The sequence below is a fragment of the Myotis brandtii genome, unplaced genomic scaffold (assembly GCF_000412655.1).
Source record: "Myotis brandtii unplaced genomic scaffold, ASM41265v1 scaffold398, whole genome shotgun sequence".
NCBI classification, from domain to species: Eukaryota; Metazoa; Chordata; class Mammalia; order Chiroptera; family Vespertilionidae; genus Myotis; species Myotis brandtii.
This window is the reverse complement of record NW_005365280.1, coordinates 1,124,844-1,146,539: the sequence shown is the minus strand read 5'-3', so window position 1 is coordinate 1,146,539 and position 21,696 is coordinate 1,124,844. Positions and strand designations below refer to the sequence as shown.

The 21,696-nt window shown below is 43.5% G+C and overlaps 1 protein-coding gene across 14 annotated transcripts in view; it reads left to right on the top strand.

Annotated features, from left to right (window-relative positions):
- The window catches only part of ATXN1 (ataxin 1), a 440,907-nt gene that overhangs the window by 377,768 nt on the left and 41,443 nt on the right, over positions 1-21,696 (top strand). The window contains exon 1 of one of the 14 annotated variants that reach the window (XM_005873026.2): positions 8,989-9,155. The exons of the other annotated variants lie outside the window; for them this stretch is intronic. The gene's annotated coding sequence lies outside the window, so the exon portion shown is untranslated. Of the gene's footprint in view, positions 1-8,988; positions 9,156-21,696 lie in introns of those variants that run through there. 14 annotated transcript variants of the gene reach the window in all.

The window sequence follows — 21,696 nt, the reverse complement described above, 5'->3', positions numbered from 1 at the left end:
AGATTCCTGTGGCTTCTTTGCCAGAAAATATAATAATGACAATGCGATCTTGCAGACTGCTGTAGAGGCTGGAATGTGCCGTGGCGGGTGAGGATTACTGCTGGTTCTCTTACCCCGGGCATCTGTCTGAACCTAGAAATTCTTTATCTTGGGGAAGATTAATAGCCTTCAGGGTGAAGGAGAGGACAGAGACCCTCCCCGGGAGCATGACAGGGATGGCGGTTGGTGATAATCAGATGAATGGACGGGGCCCTGTATCAGGAGAGAACATGTGTTTGGGATTAGCATGTTATCAGGGAAATGTTTGCCCTTATCTTCTTCTTTGAATAAGTTACAAGCTATTTTTCTTCTTTCATGAAGGCAGAGTAGTAATTCAGAAAATGTTGATATCTTGTCAGATGGAAAAAGTTATTTTTGTGTGTCTATTCAAGTTGCCAAATCAACTGATGTGTACTGAGTGTCGACTGTGTGTAGGGGATTGGAGAGAGCCTTCAATGCCAACTTTAAGATTTTTAATGTTACCCTGGAGCGAAAATGGGAAGTGGAACCCTGGGTTAGAGGGAAGCTGTGACATTGTTTCTCCTGTTCCCTCTGTGTGAATGACATGTGCTCTCTCGCAGTGCCAGGAGCCCCCCTCCCTCCAATGCGCCCATGCCTCGCCATCCTGTAACCCCGGCGTGCACTGCCTATGTGGTTTCCCTCCCACCTGGCTCCTCTGCACCATCCTCCCTGCCCCTGCATCAGGGCAGACCTCATGATGCCACCATGGCACTGGAGCAAGAAGCTTCTTTCTGCCTGGAAAACTTGGTCCCTTCCCATCATCCTCCACCCTGTCACTAGAGTGACCTTTTTAGTATGAAAATGACCCTGCTTAACCCTTCAGAAGTTGTCCATGGCCTTCAAGAGATGTCTTGGGGAGGGAGGGTCACTGCTTCCCTCCTCCCTCCTCTCCTGACACCTCATACTGTACACCCCGGATGTAGCATGCTCCCTTATGTGACTCCACGTGCTCCTTCCTCGATCTAGAGCGATTTTCTCCTTGGTTTCATATGTAGTAATTCCTTTGTCTTCTCCAAAACTCAACATTGCTTTGACCTCCAAGGAGCCCACCCTGCCTTCTCCCTCCTGGTAGGATTTTTGCTGTTCTCTTGAATGTGTCTGCACACTGGGTACTGAACTCCTTGAAAGCAAGAACTGCGTTTTAGATCTTCTAGTTCAAGTGTCTGGTACAGACTGGCAGCCAGTGAGCACTTACTCCATGAAGGGATACAGTCTGAAGGTTAAACAGAGGTGGGAATGGATATGAAGAGGTATCACACACTCTGTCTCTCACCATCGGTGCCTTTGGTGCTATCTCACATCTCTTGGTCACACCATTCCACGAAGGCCGCACACTGTTTCCCAGAGAACCTCTGGGGACTCACCCCATGACCACTTTTCTATCATGGTTCTCTTTGCATGGGGTCCATGCCCCAAACAACCAGTGGGGGAGGATTTTTGAAAGCTTCGACTGTCGTAGATACATGGAGAGAGTCAGAAAGGGCGGATGTGTTTGAAGAAGCATAGATTCAGCTTTCTGGTAGTGAAAGATTAAATCATCTTGTCATTCAAACTGTGGTATCAAAACATCGTTATGTAAATTGCAGTAGGGCAGATGAACCCCTGAATTACCTGGGATGCACAAAGTAGAATTTAAGACCTAGTCTAGAGAGAATACAGCCCAAATACCTCATGACCTGGGTGTGACCATTTGAAAATTGCTGGTATGGATTGGCATTTACTGATGTTTTGTTCGCAGATTAAAGTTGCCACAGGTTCTCTCTTTAAATGGAGAATTCCTGTATTGACCCTAATAGTGAAGTGAAGTATCCTGTAGCTGTCACTGTGTTAACAGCCTTTGGTAAACAGGCTAATGTTTTATTTGTGTGCTGGCACACTGGCCATTACTCCACTGGCCAAAGAGTACCCCAGGTCCAACCAATTCCCTTGGGTCTCAATCCGGTCATCCACTCGGGTCAGGAAGGCAGTATCTTACTCATGTCTGTGCCAGCTGAGTGCCTGGAATTTAGATGTTAAATGGATAAATTGTTGCGGCAAAGCTATTAGCAGAATGATCTAATGACCTTAAACAGGGGAGTGTGTGTGTAGGCAACTTATATTTTAAGAATTATGTTTTAATAAGTAGTGAATTGAGTATAAATCCAATAGTAATTACCATTAATAATGGATGAAATATTTTGAGCATTTACTATGGGCACCAAGCTCTACTGCCTCTCGAATTAAGTGAAAGACTAAATTTTATAGGTTAAAAAAAAAGGAAATATAATGAAAAGTGCACTTAGTGGCATTCAGAGCTCAGGAGGAGTGAGTTTGGGATGACCTAGTGTTCATCCATAGAAGTCCTCCCAGTTCTGTTTGCACTAGGCCACGAATAAAAGAAAAACCTACCAATTCTAAACATTAGCAGTCCTCCCCCTCCCACACCACCTCGGGAGGACTAGTCTGCGCTTGCTCAGACTGCTATTTCTGGTGAGGTCAGAAAGGTGAATGATTAAGAATGATTAAGCTTTGGTTAGGCCACATTGCTTCCCAAGGGAAAAGGCAGTGGACAGTGGACGGGCCTGAGAGCGGCCAGGGCGGGGCCTGTGAGAGGCGGGCGGGGAGATGGGGGGTGAGAGGAGGAGCAATTGCCCTGTGAGGTGGCAGCTGGGGAAGAGAAGTGCAGAAAGGCTGTTAGGAAGACTTTCTGTGCATGCTGCCATGTAGTGGTTCCACATCCTCCCCGCCATCCCCGCTCCTGTCTACCCCTGCTCTCCATGTCTCTCCAGAAAACTTCTGCCAAGTTGATGTTTCCTTTAGGAGGGACACATGATAGAAGGCCTTTGTCCACCTGTACATGGGCCACAGTGACAAACATGGGAAGTCATTGCCTTCCCTGACACGGAGGAATGGAAACTGGAAAGCTACTATGCAAGAGTTTTGTATTTTTAAAATTTAGGGTTTAGCCCAGCCGGAGTGTGGTTGAGTGTTGACCTATGAACCAGGAGGTCATGTTTCGATTCCCAGTCAAGGCACATGCCTGGGTTGTGAGTTCAATCCTCAGTAGGAGGCGTGCAGGAGGCAGCCAATCAATGATTATCTCTCATCATTGATGTTTCTATCTTTCTCTTCTTCTCCCTTCCCTTCCTCTCTGAAATCAATATAAATATATTTTTTAAAAATATGTGTTTTAATAATGGTTTAAAAATTCCTGTCCTCTCACCCTAGCCTCTTGGCATTGTTAATTTTCTTACTTAACCCTGTTTCCGGAAAAAGCGAAAACTACCAAGGGAATTCTTCATTCCTCACTGGGTAAAATTACTAGTAACAGCCAATTACCAATTAGTGGAGTCTGAATTCCATTCTGTATAACTCTATAAATCATTTTGAATAAACTGTCATTCTGTACAACTCAAGATTTTAAAGCTGTAAGTGTAGTGTAGACTTATCAATATAGAAATGTCAGTGGCTCTCAGATCAAATGCTTTAATAGTAATACTCCATACCTGTGTGACACTGGGAACTTCTCAACCTAGTGGGATGTTTGCAACATACCTGAGAAATAGGGGAGTTGTTGTAATGCCTAGTCCGGATAACCTGATGATAGAGTTGTTCATGCTGGGAGAGGCAGCCCAGGGCACTGCACAATGCACCTGTCTTTAGCTTTCAGTATGAATTCTGTAGTTTGGGTGACTTGGCACCATGTGTGCTGAGAGGAATTGAGTGGTGTTGCTATCATTACATGATAACTGAATTCCAGCTGCTGGATGATGAAGTCATTCCTTCACACGGGGAGAACGCTGCATGCCTGCATTAGTTTTTCAGGGCTGCTGTAACCAAGCCCACAAACTTCATGGCTTAAATAGCCAGAATGTATTCTCTCACAGCTCCGGTGGCTAAAAGTTCAAAATCAAGGCGTCAGTGGGGCCGTGTTCTCTGCAGTCACCAGGGAAAGGGCTGTTTCAGGTCGCTCTCCTGGCTTCTGATGGTTCCTTGGCTTGTGGCAGCACAACTCCTATCTTCCCTGTGTGTGTCTGTCTCCAAATTTCCCCTTTTTATAAGGACACCAGCCATAATGGATGAGCCCCGCCCCCCCTACTCTGATATGACCTCATTTTAACTAATTACATCGCAACAATCCTAATTCCAAATACAGTCGCATTTTGAGGTGCTGAGGTTAGGACCTCAACTTATGAACTTGGGGGCTAGAGACAATTCAACACATAACAGTGCCTCCTAAGTGATAGTTTGGGGGATCAGGCCAAGTCTAGCAGCCCTGCATTCAACATAATCCTTGTTTGGGGAGATGAATGTCAACATTCATTGATTTCAGGGAACAGAGCCCTCTGGAGTCTGTGATGTAACCTCACCCTCTCCTAAGAGCTATTTATGGCCTACAAGCCTGTGAACATTTGAGTGCTCATGTACAGAGAAGATAATCAGCCAGAAAGATTTCTACACCCACTTCAGAGCCCTCATGTGGATCAGTCACCCACCCAGAGCAGCACATTAGATTTGTCATCTGAAATGTGTCTGGCATTTTCAGGTAGCAAAGCCTTTAAAACATATCATATGGATGCCAATTTCTTACTCTCTCCCTGAAAGAGCCCAAACACAGAGTCCCAGACATAGATACCATATACTATCTGGCCCTCAGTTAACTCATCTGAAAAATGGGCCTAATGCCAATCTTTCCACATTCCTGTGGATAATAAAGGGAATGATGTATGTGAGCTTTGTGAGTGATAAAGTGATATGTAAGTAAAAGGTATGTTGTTGTTATGACACAAGCACTATATGAGTTAGGACAGGCCAACCGAGAGGCAGTCAGAGAAGTAATGTTCTGAGTTTCTTCCTAGGCAGGAGTGAGCAAGTCATGCCTATGCAGGAGGTAGAATTTGACCCAAGCTTTGAAGACCAAGATCATCAAGATAGTCAGAGGGAAGGAGACTGGCAATGGGCAAGGAGCATGTGTGTGAGGGGCACAGTGGGCAAGCCCTGTAGCCAGAACAGAGAGCTAATTGTGCTGAGTTGCTCTACCAAATTGGTACTTAGGGCTCAAATTTCTCAGTTGAGCCAAATTGTTTGTCTGTTTCATATACGAGCTGTGACTTATGATGATGCTTCATTATAACAAAGCTGCGCCTCATCTAGACATAGGAAGTCACTTGCCATTCCCCAAGCACACTGCATCCTCTGTGCTATCAGTTCTACACACAGGTCTCTCCAGTTATTGAGATGCTGCCCTCTCTCTTCAGTGACTTCTCACCTTCCAAGAGCTAGATCTCGTCCTCTCTGTGCCACACTCTCACTGCCGCTCCTGCACAGGCACGGTCTTCCCCCTCTCCCTCTCAGAGCGCTCCTCGCCTGCCTCCACTGGGGCAGCATTCATGGCAGGAGCTGATGGTTTGTTTGGTTCTGGTTCTATCTTCCCCATGTGACTCTAGGCCCCTGGAGAACAAGCAATGTCACCTGTACATCTGTGACCTCCCAGGGCCTCCCATAGGCAGTTAATCTGACCCCAGTGAATGCTCAATAATTGGAGGGACAGGGGGAAAGAGAAGCTCTTTCAAACTCTGTACTTCACTGCACAGAAAGGCAGGTTCTTTGCCTATAATTTTTGCCAATAGGAAGAGCAGTGTCCTGGATTACCATCGGGAAATGAACTTGAGGAATGATGAGACTTGAACGTGATCACATTACCAGTCAGCTGACTTGTCTACGAAAACCTTTTAGAGAGTGTCCCTCGTTCGGTCCAGTGGAATGGTCTCACACTTACTTCCTGTGAGGACAACATAATTTTGGCTTTGGCAAAAGCAGTGACATGTTCCTCTTTATTTGTAATTAAAAATCTGGTTTGTTTTTATTTTATTTAAATATGGGAAAATTTTATAGGGTAATTCTTGGGGATACTGGAAATAAATTGATGGGAGCACTTGTGTGAATGAATGGATGAATGAATGAATGAATTAAACAATTTTGAAACCTAGGTCCCTGCAGGTATTTCTTTGTACGTCCTCACCTTTTGCGAATGTCTGCAGTTCTCTGTGTGCGGTAACTTCCTTGAGCAAATATAACTGCAGTATGACAACACTTTTCAATTGAACAGCTCTAAAGACAGATTATTTTGAGACTGAAAAGTAGAATTTGGTGTCAACATGTTTTTAAAAGTGATTTCAGAGTTTGCCAACGATTATTTAAGTGTCAGGAAAAAAATAATTTAAATGGCATTCTTGAGAAATTTATTTTTATGTTCTTGGTTTTTATGAAATGAAGGGGAACTGGGTCTTGAAAAGCTAAGGTTTTGAAATGAAGAGGAAAGGAATAAGCTGGTGTGACTTCCTTTCTCTTTGAAGACACTCTGTGTCCACACTGTCCCTCAGTGCTCTCCTCCCTCCAGCACTTTCTCTGTTCCCTTCATGTCATCGAAGTGTGCGGGGCTAATGGTGGGGGCGACAGGGCTGTGGTCGATTTAACCTGCAGCCCATTCTAATTCATAAAAATCTACCCCAACTGATAATGACTTTTGCTGGATTAAATGAAATTCTGTGGGTAGACAGACTACTCAAAATATAATCCCTACAGACCCTAAACAAACATTCATTTCTGAGATGCTGTGGGCATGAAGGAAGGATTTAGTCCAAAGTACCTTGGGGTTTTGTTCAGTCCAGAGTGTAATTTCTTCCTCTTTTGCCTGTAGCCATTTCCTTAACATTACTGAAAGGATATTTTTCCTAATGAAGCATGAAAATTGATTGTATCTTGCCAGGAGGGTTCTTCCTAAGTCTGAAGATATTAAAGATTTCATGAGAACTGCATGAAAAATGTCTTCCTGAATCATTTACATTTCCCCTTCTGTAGGCTTATGTAACCATGCAGAAAATCTAATAATAAGTGTGCTATTAGTGTTCCATGTGCCATACTGTAGGCTGCAGCGCTGGGGGGAGTAGGAGGGGGTGGAGAAATACCGGTGTCCAGGGTGTGTGATCGCATTCCCTTGCACAAGTGTCTGAAGTAAAGCCCTGCTGGGAAATCTATAGCTAATTGGACAGAGAGTCCGTTTTTATCAGACTTCTTTTTTGAAGCCTGTTTAGCCTTTTTTCTTTCCCTGAGTCGGAAGGAAACAGGAGCCATGGAATAGATTCACAGCGGCGCACAGCCGCTAGAACTATTTTGATTCTCAAAGCGACGTTTGTCTAACACAGGTGACAACACCAACCGAAGTCAGAACAGGGCACAGACAGCTAACCTGGGGTTGGAGAGAGGCCTTAAGTTATCATCATGGGAGGGCAACAAGTAAGTCAAAACAAAGACACAGGCATTGTTATCAGTGGAGTTTCCCCAGCATCCATTTAGAAATCGCAAGGAGGTCATACTGCCTGTCCTTTCTCAAGTCCCAAAATTCAGTAAACGGTTCCATCCACGTCCCCAGAAACTGCCGTGATCGTCCGGGTGAGAGAGCAAGAAATGAAGAATTTTTTTTTAATTCTCCTATTTTTGTAACCAGGCTTAGAGGGACATTGGTGGGCTAGAGATACACACTTGCATCTGTAGTTGAAAAAGGAATTGCAGTCGGTGGCAGCTGTCTCCCGAGATACTTTTCCTGTAGATACTTCCTTTGGACCCTAAGCCACGGGGCTGTGATTCTTGAAGTTGAACTGTTTGTGCTTGGGAAAGAGTTTTCTCTGTAGATAGCTCAGTGGTGGGAATCAGTGGAGCGGAGCCTGGGCAGTATGTACGCCTTCCGAATCCTGTGCCTTCCTGGTAATCCCAGGGCTTTCCCGGGCCTCTCTGGTTGGTGTTCTTTTCATGAGGTGATGAGGTCTGAGCAAGTCCTGGCTCTCCGCTGGGGGTAGGGGAACTGTCCTGGCTTTACAGCAGTTGCCTGTCTCAGGTCCTCCCTTTGCAGACTTCTGCAGGGTCTCCAGGAATTCGGGGGAAGGGGTGCCTTTAGCAGAGCTTGCTGCTGCTAGGAAGCCCGTCGGCTTTTTGGATTCCTGTGAAAGTCAACATTTTCAGGGGTTCGGGCTAATGCGATGCTCTGCTCTTTTCCTTGGAAAAATTTAAGAAAACATGCAGTTTTCACCAAAGGTATTATTTATTGAACAGATGTATTTCTCTTCCTTTAGACTTTCTTCTTTAAAGGTATTCCCATAATACTTGTGCACAGGGGTTTGGTCCTTTAGTCCCAGCCCCCGGTTAATCTCAGTGTCAGACAGAAGTGGGAGCAGCTGATCTTTGGGGAACACTTACCCTGCTGACCTCACAGGTGTCCTTTCAATACTGCTCACCTGGAGCAGCGCGCCATTGGCGATGCAGCCCCATTTACACTTTTCGAGACCTTTCCCCATTAACGGATGCTCACTTGCACCTGTGGTATTTGATGAAGGTCCAGAGGAGCTCATTAAAGAGAGCGCTGGACAGCGTGCGGGGCGTCCCTCATCACCCAGTCCAAGGAGGGCTCTGTGGAACTCGTTATAGAGGCGTTTATAGATTGTTAATGAAAGGATTAGTGTTGTGCTAAACCTTTTTCGGGTTCATCCATTGTGGGAAACCAGATCTGCTGTTTAAGGGTTGCACTAGGGTTTTATAGTAAGAAAAGCTGTTAAGCTACTGTTACTCCTAATAAACCCTCTAGCTTGCTAATTGACCTTACTCTGCAAAGTTGCACTTAACTAAATGTGATCTTGTTCTCCAGTATTATTCTTTCCAACTGGATTGTAAGCTCCTTTTATTAACAGGGACATTGTCTTTTTTACCCCCCCCCCCCCCAAGAGCGTCTGGTGCAGTGCTAGGTACATAACAGATGCTAAGACCTTTGTTTATTGAGTGGTAGCTGCATTTTTAGAATGCCATTCAGTGTGTTATCACATGGCTTATGTCCTGGTGATTCATGTAAAATGTTGTACCTAATTATAGAAAACTCTGCTGTTACATGTTGATCTGGAACCAGGCTGTCATCAGCAGTAGGAAAGGCACTGCGAAGCTCATATGGACGGGGAGAGCATAAACAGGTCTAACCTGGCAGTGATGTCATCAACCGGATAAAGAAATGGCTTCCAGACGGGAATGGCCAGCATTCCTTACCAAGAACCGTGGGTGGAACAGATCAAAAGGTCTGTTTGCCATTTTCCTTTCACTTAACAATTGCTAATAATTGCCTTTTGCCCATGCACATTCACTTGTCCATAGAGCAGATAGAAAGTAAAGTAAGTAAAAATTGCACAAATGGGAAAACTAGGGCACAAACAAGAAATTTTAGATCACTTGACAGTGGCAGCCAGATCATCTCTTGGTGGAAACCATACTATCAAGGTATCATTGATATAAAAACGCAGCTGATGGCTGCAGACCTCTGGGAGCAGAATGAGCCTCACACAGAGGTGTGCATAGGCAGCATGGCCAGGACATCTCCTGGGCCTCCTTGAAGAAGAGGTTGCTAGAGCCCCCACGAAGCCCTGCACCCCCTCCACGTGGGCCTCATGTTCAGCCTCTTACCACATGCACCCTTCTTGCCATAGAACACTCTTGTCCCTGCATTCTCCACTCTACCACAGCCGCATTAAAAGTATCTACACGATTAATACTTCCATAAAGGAATCGATTGATTGTGTACATGGGCCGTCAGCATTTCAGAAATGACAGTCACTGCCAGCCGTCACGAAATGGAATCCACGTTATCCGAGTTGACAGGTTTGGGGCTAGATATATGATGGACTAAGTGGAGTCATATTGCATTTCTGTGTTGGAGGGCTTCCATTAGCTCACCCGTCATTCCACCTGTGAGCTCCTTCCCTGTTCTCTCTCAACTTCTTTTTTCATTCTCTTATTTCTCTCCATATTTACTGCATCTTTTAGTTGCCTTTCCTCTTGTTTCTTATTGGTCTTGCCTGGGTCTGGAGAGGCTGGGGAGGTGGGAAGGTAAAGGCTCAATGCCTGCTTGTGATCTTTGTAGATGTTCCTATTTCTAAGTGAATATTCATTTTTAATTAACAAAATATTTGTGTGAAGTTGAGTATTTTTTAAGCGATTTGAATGGTTCCTTCTTATAAGTGAATTAAATGCTGTTCTTAGAGTATGGTTTACACCATTCGTTTGCTTTGTTAAACCATTCTTTTGGGTTAAAAAGTAGGTTGAGCTCAGCTCCGCTCAAATTTATTGCATTTCCCCTTTTTCTGAGGTTCTAGAATATAAGCTTCCAACGTCAGGGGCTCTGTCTTGCCACCGCCACATCCCTGAGCCCGGTTCCTGGGATGATTCCAGCAGCTTGGGACTCAGTCAATATTTGCTGATGGATTAAGATTTCACTCCATTAATTTATATGCCAGAATTAGTTACCATTTTCCAAATGTTTTTGAATTTGACAGTTAGTTACAAACTGCACTGCAAGGTGTTTTCCAGTTTTATTTTATATCCTTCTTTTCACTAGTTTAAAAAATAGTTGATTTAATCATATAATTCTAATTACAACACAGTGTTAGTGAAAGAAAGTAGAATTTAAAACGATATTCAGAATTACCCCAATTTTATATATATATATTTTATTCCACGCTGCCCCCTGGTGGTCAGTACATGTCATAGCAATAGAACTCCTGGTCTCCTGGTCAAACTCCCATGGGGACACTTTGCATTTTATATATATATATATACACACATATATATATATATATATATAGAGAGAGAGAGAGAGAGAGAGAGAGATTTGAGTTTAAATATATAAGCATTATACATTATATATAATCATTATGTATAACTTATATGTTTTACATACATATGCCAAAACATAATCAAAATATAAATATCAGATAGATCAGGCTGGTTTGATTATGAGCAGTTTTTATATTTTTTAAATTTCCTGTATTTCCAGATATGAACATATTCTGTTTTATATCAGAAAAAGTTAGCTTATACATTAGAAATATTCATTTTGATGATAATCCTGACATCTGAAAACAACACATTTTTTCTGTAGTCGTCCTGTCTTTTCTGAAGTCCCTGTGTGTTTCCTAGTTCCTTTCATTCCATTACTTACTTTTTCCATGTTTGCCCTTGAAACTGTATTAAACCAATGGAAAGCAGTTTTGGTAGCTTTAGCCCTCTAGTAGATCTATATCTTTCAGAACTTTGATTGTTATTAGTGAAAAGGAGAATGGATACAAAAGAAAAGCGGTTACATTTTTAAAATATATCCAGGGGGTGAATGTGGCAGGAAGAGCTCCTCATGAACTTGACCTAACGCGGCAGCCATGCTGTTCTCTGTCTGGGTGGCCGGAGCAGATCACTGAACCTCCTGAGTCCAGTCCCCCTTCCAGGCCCTGTAACATCCGTAACACCCACCTCCGCACGATTCCCGGTTGGAACACACCAGATAATAATGTGTGTGAAAGTGCTTTGAATGACAAACAGGACATTATTACCACCCATAGCATTATTTCCCTGCCTGTAAAAGGCAGAGAGGTAAGATGCAGATGGTCTCTTGGCACAGGAGCGGGGAAATCCGTGTTTTTTTCTGCTGTGCCCTCCAGCAGGAAGAGTCAGAGGTAAATATCATTATTGCTCTTCATAACTTACAGCCTCGCGGTTCATGACAGGCGATTTCTCGGGTTTCTGTAGCATTTCAGAGACCATTATACACAGCAGTCATCCTTTGCGAAGGTGGAGTAAACTCATTATTCAAGGCAAATAGTCTCAAGTCGAGGAAGCAGCCCTGATGGAATGAAATGAAGAAGGGCAGTTTATCTTACAGTGAGCTAGCTCGCATTTAGGCCGATGTTGGAGATTGTCAGTGATGCTTGTGGAGGAAGGGGCGTTTAGAAGACACATGTCCTATTACACATCTTTAAATCCCTGTAAATGCTCAGAAGCTGAGAGTGAAACAGTAGATGCGTGCAACTATTCGAGATTAACCCCACCCGTGGGATTCACCAACCAAGTAAAACTGATCACATAGTGTGAGATTATGACTACTTTTCCACGGCTCATTCCTTTTATTTGAAAGGATGTATAGTGTCCTTCCAAACTTCCAGGCCATAGCTCAGGGACAAAACATCCTATGTTGGATATTTGGTTTATTGGTCCACCTGAGTGAGCAGAGATATTACTGGAGGTGGAGCAGGAGAGCGGAAACCACATATTGCCCATTCCTCTGTTGCTATTTTCATTTTGAATATTAAAAGGTGACAACAGGGATTTTAAACCGGTAGACAGTTTGAAGTTACTATAACATGGGAGGGGAAAGCTTCTTTTTATTTTAATGGCCATAGAGTGATTTGTAGGGTGAAGATTATAGGGTGGGGGCATGGGATGGAGGCACAGAGAAGAGACAGTCTATTTATTTTTCTTCATCAATTGAGTTTAGTGAGTTTTTATCCATTTGGTAATGCCGGTAAGTTTCAGAGGGTTATCCTATAAAAAAGCATTTAGGGATGTGTTTGGTGACTACGCTATGTTGGCTGTCTTGTGTACATATTGAAGTAAAGATACCTTTTAACATTTCAAATACTGACTCATCCCCCAAATTTGAAAATCTCCATTTAGCACTTTCTAAAACATCATTCAAGTTATCCTAGCTTCATAGATTTATGGAATCAGATGCAGAGTAAGACATGTGCCTGCTAATGAACATAGCAGGAAAGAAAATGTTCTCAAGTCTATTCATTACTCTACCTCTTCCTGTTTTTTATTGTTTAATATCTTATTCCTTGAATATGTGTGATTTGGGATTAGATGGGCCCATTGGAAGACCTCAGAGGTTCAGAAATCCACAGACTTGTGAAATATAAAACCATATTCATTTAAACAGATACCGACGGGCATATAAAATGAAACCTCCATCATCTCTCTTTAGAAGAAGGAGATTAAATAGGAGTGTAATTAAGTTGCCATCTCTGCTTCCCTGATTGAGACATTTATCAAAGTTGATCTTTAATCATTAGGTTCCTTATCTGTAAAATGAAGTCTATTGTGATGTCTAAGGTCAATTTGTTACAGGATGAGGGACAGTTTCATCAAAAATAAATAAATAGATAAAGGCTAAAAAAAATAGAAATTTATTTTTCCCTCACATAAAGGAGGTTGGGAGGCAGGATCCAGGGCAGATGTGGCAGCTCCGCAGGCTCAGGGACCCGATCCTGACTTGCTCTTCGGCCATCCTTAGTGTATTTCTCAGGCTCAGAATGGCTGCCGAAGCTCCAGCCTTTGCATTAGCATTCCACAAAGCAGGATGAAGGAAGGGACAGGGGCCTAGCCCCAGTTTTGTTTCCTACACTTCAGCCAGAATTTAGTTTCAGGACACCCAGCTACAAGGGAGGCTAAAGAGCAAGGTTTTGAGCTGTACAGCAATGTGTCTAGTTCAAAATGAAGGTTTCTGCTTCTAAGAAAACGGGAGAATGGATATTGGGGCAAGCAACTATTACCACAATTCCTAGGTCAAAAAAACATATTCTGGTGGGAAATTTTGACCTATGTAGTCAAGCCTGAACGTATATCGCATATGTACAAATCAGGCAACTTGAACTATATGCCTTTATAGCTTTACCCCTTATTTAGACCCGTGATTGTATTTTTAGGCCTAGATTAGAATCATCAGGCCGGTGCGTGTGTGTGTGTGTGTGTGTGTGTGTGTGTGTGTGTGTGTGTGTACACAAAATCTTTTCTGTAAGGTGTGATAGATATAAGCAGTCACTCAGCAATTTAGAGCTGCCCCTGTCTCTCCCCACCTCCCAAGTGTCAGCATACACAACGTTACTCCACACTATTAACACTTTGGATGCTTACTAGTGACTGAGAAGGGGGCGTGTTTTCCATAAGAGTTGTATGCACCTGCTAAGGTTACTTGAGGTCACAAAGCTAATAATAACTGCAGTGCTGTTGGTTGTGCTACTGTGAAGACAGGTGTGGAGGCTGAGGAGGGGAGGAAGGTCCCCAGGATAACTGAGGGAGAAAACCACTGAAAGTTACAATTCTCTGGTTTGGGCTCTATGCATAAAATCATTCTAAAAGTCAAAGAGAAGAAAAAAATCTTGTTTTAAGTCCCCCATCTTAGTAACTCATTGGAATGAGGACTCTTCTATTCTGGGCCAGAATCTCCAGGGCACATTTGTGACATGTTGCATGTGGGTTGCTAGGAGGTTTGGGTCTGTTTCATTTAATGCATTTTTAAGTGTCTCTGAGATTTTTGATCAACAAAACCCAAGAGTCCCTTTGGTTATATTTTGAGTCCATTTCTGCTCTTGGTTGTAGCAATGAGGTCAGTTGATAGGGTGCCGGAGCCAGAATTCAGCTGGGTGGTGAGTTCTGAATTAATGTGGCACTGCTGTGTGATATAATGTCGTTTCCTAGGAAACTGCCAGCATCCGGCTAACCTCCAGGAGGACAAGTGGTCAGGAAGGTGGAGGTGGTGTAAGAACTGTTATTATTGTGTTTTTTTAACACGCAGACATGTCATGAAAATTCATCATCACAGAGGTCCCCTTTCTATATACACAAGGCCTCACAGGTAATAAAAGGTAGACAGCTGAGATTGTTTCTTTAAATGTTGTTATTTGTCTGATTTAGATTTAGCCACAAAAACACACATAATCCCTGATGCTGAGAAGAGGTCAGAATGAGGGGGAAAAACAAATAAGCAGAAAATAAATGTTTTTCACATCGGTATAGATGGGTTGTACATATGGGGACTGACTGGACCCACCATCAGCAGGTATATAAGTGGGTGTGACTAATATCTAGATGCAGACAGAACTGATTCTACATAAATGCAGAGAAGCAGTGGGAGGTTCCTATAGTGGAAGGAAGGGAAGGGAAGGAAAATGTAATTGTTAAATATGAGGTCATGCTGGGTCGTCTGGGCCCAGTAGGGTTCCGCTGCCTTACCTACACCCTGCTTGTAAACAGTTTGCAAGCTTGAACACACGCTTGACTGTAGTCTGTGCTAGGAATGGATTAGACTTGAAAACTAGATGAAAAGTAAAATAATTTCTCAAGAGCATTTCTACTTGGTTATGTTATCATTTCCTTCAACTAGCTGATCTGGCTAAGACCTACGGACATGAAGCCCCCAGATGCCATTTAGAGTTTATGTAGAATAAAGCAAAAGGAAGAAGAAATACTTTGAAAACCAATCGCACAGTTTTAGTCTTCCTTCCTCACTTGTGTTTGTTTTTTTTCATCAGTGCTGATTAAGATGACACACCTCTGTGTTTTCATCCCACTCTGCGTACATGCCTAGCATAGCACCATCACGCTGGAAGACAGGGATCCACATTTGGGCTGTAATCAGGGCCTCCCTCTGCCCCCTTCTGATTGGACGCTCTGTGAAAGAGAAAGGCATCTGGTCATTTCTACATCGTGTCTCTCACCCTAATGCAGTGGTCGGCAAACCGCGGCTCTCGAGCCACATGCGGTTCTTTGGCCCTTTGAGTGTGGCTCTTCCACAAAATACCACATGTGTGCGCACACGTACAGTGCGATTGAAACTTCGTGGCCCATGTGCAGAAGTCGGTATTTTGTGGAAGAGCCACACTCAAAGGGCCAAAGAACCGCATGTGGCTCGAGAGCCGCGGTTTGCCGACCACTGCCCTAATGCTCTACCTGGTCCATCCAATGTTTGTTGAATAATCTGAATGGATGGGTCCCTTTTTAGTTTCATATATGGGAGGTAAATAGGTTACATTAATGACCATGTGGATTCATGCTTATGCCACATTGTTCTATTGGGCAAAAAGCCTGGGCCTCTGGAATATTGAAGTTCTCCTTGAGCAGTAGGGAAACCATGCTTTATTCTTACAGCCTAACTTTGGCATGAACCTGTTTCACAAATAGTGCCCCACACTTCGTCACATGCAGGCAGTTCAATTGGGGGAATTATTTATTGTAAATGAGGTGGATAGTCTGCCTGCAGTTTCATCAGCTGCCCAAATGCCAGCGTTCATTGTGACTCAAGTACCAAGGAGGTCTTTGGTCATCGTACAGGGTCCACCTTTAAGAGACTGTAGCCAGCAAGCTTAGCAAACTTGACACTTAAGTTTTGAGCTTGGAAATTAAAGCCAGCACGTTCTGCCAGAATGCACTACCTTATAATCTAAATAACTTCTAGGGCCTGCTTACTAGGGATGTCCTGAGAAATTCCCACCAACTTGGCCATTTCTGGTCCGGACTGTGTTTCAGAATCACTTACCAAAAAGATTTCAGCAGATGTCATGGCCCCAGGAACCCTGCTGCTAGGAGTTACTTCAATAGGCTACCAATGAAGGCACGACCCCCTTTCTGGGCTGCAATGAAATGCTCACCAGCTCACTCCTAGCTGCATGCCCCACCCACAGTCAAGAGACAAGCCAGAATGAAGAGAACGCTGGCTGAGAGGACAAAATGGGTAAAATTTGAGAATACAGTGAAAATCAGCCAGCTTTACAGGATGGGGGTGGACACATGCCCCCTCAGGATTGACCCACTTTATAAATGTCAGAAGAAACTCCCTCTCTCTGTGGAGAAAAACTTTGCCTTCCTCTGTGGTTATACCAACCACGCTGACTAGATTGATTCATGTCTAAGAGCACCAGCTTTTGCTTCTTTGTCCCATGGGTTAAGCCCCACCTCACACTTGATTGGCTTTTAGTGGAACCTTGAATTGACCTCAGATTTCGTTGTGTCTTTCTGTGGAGCATCAGGCACCAGGCAAACCCCATCCGAGAGTATTATTCAGCACTTGGGATTATTACAAGATATGATGCTTAACATGTCATGGAATTAATTATTGTAACAAGTTTTTGGTGTGTGACTGTCAGGTATGTATCAGGCACCATGCCAAGGTCCATAGGCTGGGAAGAAGAAAAGACACATGCTTGCCCTTGGGCAGCTGCGCGTCCACACGTGAATAGATTCTGCTTTCACTGTTTCTCCTTGTATATCTGAAACCATGAACAGCCAGCTGACATCTAATAAGCATCCATTTTCCCAGAAAAACTGTTAGGGGTGAAATAACTTGGTAAGGGAGATGAGAAAAGCAGAAAGGGGTTGGGATAGAAATGGGGATATATAGGTACAAAGAAATTCCATGTATATTATGTACCTCTATATTTGTACCTGTGAGCCATCTTATTTAATCAGATATTAGAATAGTAACTAAAAGAGTGCTTATTTAAATGAGCTGTTCCTTATAAAACTCTAGCATTTAGGAAGTGCGCTATAGATATTAGCCATTACTATTTCTACTTCTTGTAAATACACAGCAGACACTCAATAAAGGGTTGTTAAGTGAGTGGACAGGAGATTAAATTAAGAGAGAGAGAGAGAGAGAACGAACACCAAAGCGAGAGCAACATTCTCACATTACATTCTGACAAAATTGGTCTGAAAAATTATCCCAGCTTACCTGCATAGGCTTCAAAAGGGTTTCTGTGCACAGCACCCTCCATTTAAAGAGGAATGACATTCACATCTCCCCATCTCCAGGGTGCTGCTGGCAGGAAGAGCCAGGAACATGCCCTTTTGTGTCACTTGGGAGGGGAGAGGTGATAAGAGGAGCTGACCCGAGAGGAGGGGAGGGGTGATGGTGCTAATGGAGGCCAGGGTGGTGCAAGGGGGCTGGGGACCAGGACCAGAGTGTGAAGACAGTGCTAATAAGCGGACACGCAGTGACTTCCCTGGAATGTCCCCTGATGCCAGCCCTGCCCTTTTTCTGAAGTGCCAAGACTAGAGCCAGCCTCTTGCTTTAGGGGCATAAAGCTCCAGACGGTTACAAATGGCTCTCAGGCCTGGGCCACCATGCCCTGCACGCAGCGCTGCTGCCCTGCTGCCCATATGCCTCTCCGTAGTGAGGGCGTGGGTGGGCGAGGCCTCTGTGGTCTCGCATCTGGATCTCTGTGTTGGTCTGAAGCAGCCTCAGCAGCTCCGCAGGGCACGGGTGCTGAAGGTCTGCAGGTATGACTCAACCAATTTACCAAAGGGAACTAAGGCCCCACGTCCGAGCAGGCAATTCAGGTGCGAGAGTCCATGGAATCTTCTAGACTGAGTCACCCAAATTCATCACGGGATGATGCAACTTGATACTACTTTCTTGTGCCCAGAGGTGAAACACTTTAAGTGAACGATTCCTGAGAGTACAGAAACATGGATCATTTAGAATGAGAAGGTCCTCACTCCAAGACAGCCTCACAGAAAAATCAAAGAGAATTCTTCATGCAGTGAGTGCAAACCAGACAGCTGAGCTGGGGGTCTGACATTAAGACAGCTGGAGGGATGGAGGAGGAGGGGAAGCTTGGGAAGAGAGAGGACAGGGTAATCTTCTGGGGATAAAATTTATTACCGAACTAAAAAGAAAAATCTGCAAGTTAAAGTTGAGAGTCATTTTGTTTATTCCCTAAGTGCTGCAATGTCCTTTTCGTTAATTTGTTTATACAAGTTTTAGGGGCCAGCTACATTTTTAGCATACAATCTACATTTACTCCCAGAGTGCTGCCCCTCAGACATTCCATCAGGCTCTGGGAAAGGGGATAAAAGGCATATTTTTAAAGGTGGGTGTGTATGTGCAAAATATGTTTGTTTTAAAGAGATCTTTAACGCTGTAGAAATAATTAGCCATGTGCATGAACCAAAATAACGAATACCAAATGGTACAAAAACTTGCTTGAATCCTGTTTCAGAACAGAACTTGAATGAAACATTAACTTCTATCTCCTCTCTCTTTCCCCTTGTTTTTATAATGACCCTGATTTTATAATGATCACTTACCCCGTTGGCTATGAATTTGATGCCCCCACGCATCCTCTTAACATTCTTCCTGCCTCTCAGTTGCTTCAAGTCTTTAGGTATTACACTACTTGCTTTCCGGAGGGGCCCAGAAATATTAACTATTGAGCATTTTAATGACCTAAAATGAATTAAACGCATGTTGTAAATGTTTAACATTGAAGCTGCTATTATCTACATGGTACCTTGTCACTGGGGTTATTTATCTGGGATAGGTAAAGACAGACATCCTCACTTGATGGATCCAAACTTCTTACCTTGTTGTGTTGTTCCATCATAATTGACAGCGCTATTCTAGCATCCAATTTTTGAATTTAGGGAAGGACTCAGATGATGTGTTGGGATGTTTGAGAAGACAAATCTAAGTGTGTGGGGGTGGGGGTGTTGTCTGTGGTTTTGGTCTCCACTGCTTCTCTTCAGATGTACTGGTAAACTCACTACAGCGTGTTACTAGTAACAATATGCATTACCTTCTATTAGCTCTCACCAAGCATGTCACCAGCAGATTGAGATTGGTTTGAGATTGATTAGAGTCCCATGAATGAGCTCTAGGCTCGAACACCAGTTGAAGAGGAAGCAAACCACAGGAACAGCGTTTTCCAAGAGGATTACTTCCCTTAAATTGAAACATAATCGTGTTCCCTTTCAGGGCACTCGTTCAAAGCCCATCTGTTTACTCGAGCATTTGCTTGATGATGTGGGCGGCTCAGCCAGTGTAATCTCAGGCATGAGAATTTCAAATGCTGAATATGTTATTCAAGCACATTATTTCTCATTGACCTACGTACGTGTAAAGTATGGTAATCAATAATGCAGATGTATCCATCGACTCTAGCGGCTGGAAACCATATATATGAGATGCCGCCTAGTTGATCCTTTCCCCAACTCTAAAGTAGGACTATAAACTTCCCTTCCAAGTCATCTGTGCCCGGCAGTTTAATCCAGTGGCCGTTAACCCCGAATCCGGGGTCATGTCTTTTAGAAACTCTCCAGTGCTTCTACTGTTCAGCGTGGATTGAGAACCACTGGTCTAATCCAATATCCTTTCTTAGTCCGTGACTTTCTCAGTTTCTCTGCTACATTATATGTAGTTGGGGTCTTAGTTTTCTTCCGTCTTCTTACCTACTTTTCCTGTCTTTAACCAAAGTTAGGTGTTTGCTCCTCTCCCCTTTTGTTACCCTCCCAATCTCAGTTTCTCTCCTGGGATAATGGTATTGCTTTCGAAGTCCTGGTCCCCTCACTTGCTCCCCATCCTCCCAGATGACTGCCATGTAAAATGAGTGAGTCTTAAACTTGATCATCCTCTCCTCCTCCAGAATAGCATCCTTTCCATTTTATGCGTCTTTTAACACTTGTACCCTTTCTTATTCCTGCTTGAACACCCTGATTCCTTTCACTTAGCTTGGCTTGCTTCAGTCATTAGCCAAGCTTTGCTCATTCTTCTTACCTCTCTTCCATACTCACCATCACTGCTAGAATGTAGACCTAGGGACCTGAGCTAATCTGACTGCAGCCTTCTTCATAGGGAGACGGGCATAAAGCGGAAGGTAGAATGGAGAGACCGAATTCTAGCCCTGATTCTGCATTTAATTAAACACAGTACCAAAGCCTTATGACTTTAATGACACCCATCATTTCTTTGGGCCTCAGTTTCTCCACATATAAATTAAGAAGTTGTATTTTATAAATGGAATAGCTATAAATATAAATCTATGTGTAATTTGGAAATGATGTATAAATTACAGATAGATTTGAGTTTCTTGGCCTGTGGCTGAAAGCATCATATGAAAATGCTGATGAAGAAGAGATGGTATTTCACTCCAGATGACTGTATTGACACCGTCTGGATTGACCCCTGCTCTGTCATCTAGGCCTCCGAATAGCAACACCAAGTACATGAGGGGGGCTGTGTCTTCAGTGTTTGCTCAATACAACCAACATTTTGTTTGCTCGAGATTTATCTTCCTAAAAATGTTTGGCAAGTGCAAATTTGGAAATTAGCTTACTGTCTTTGAGCTACTGACAGAACAACAGAAACCTGGTCTGAAATAAGTTTGTATACAATTTGTGTGCTGGGATTTTTTTTAAAAAATCAGGTAATCCAGGGTTGTCTGCCTGAGTTACATGTCCCCCAAGGAAATGCAAGCAGCTTTCTTGGTGTCATCTCATCTGTCCTCACAATTCTTTAGATTTAGGACACTGTTCACACTGTTCCTGGCATTTACAAAATGAGAAACTGAGGTATTGTCATTTAATCCATCTGTCTGCCAAGGAAAATTGAGAAACACCGTGGACAAAATAGTTAAAATTATTTGAGCCTTGACTGTAGGTTCTGAAAAATTTATTCATTGAAGGGCAAAATACATTTCTATTCCCAGGGTATTGCCAACAGCAAAGAGATTATGCTCAGAATTAAATACAGCCGTTTCATTTCACCTTTGCTTTGAAACTTAACGAGAAAGAACAGCAGACACTGTTTTCCACCGAAAGCCAAATTAGGTCAGAGAACTGTTTCCTTCGACCTCCTAATTCACGGGATGAGCAGGGAAGGGGTAGAAAACCCATGGCCCATGTACTTGTTTAGTCCCTGATTCTTTTGTCCAAAGTGGGCTGGAGGCAGGAAACATAGGAGGAAGAGGGAGTCACTCTGGGATATTTCTCATGTATCCAAAGATGAGAAATCCAAGGCATGTGCTGTATGTGTTAGAGCTCAGTCACACAGATGTTGTGAGCAAGAGGAACATTTGAGGCAACATGCCTGAACATAACGACTTCAGAGCTGAGGAGAAACGGAGAAAAGTCACGAGGAAGGAACGGGCCCAGTCAATGCCATACCCAGAGTCAGGCCATCACCTGCTATTTGTAAGGAGTGGAGGTTGGAGCCAGAGATGTTAGCAGTCACAGGAAAAG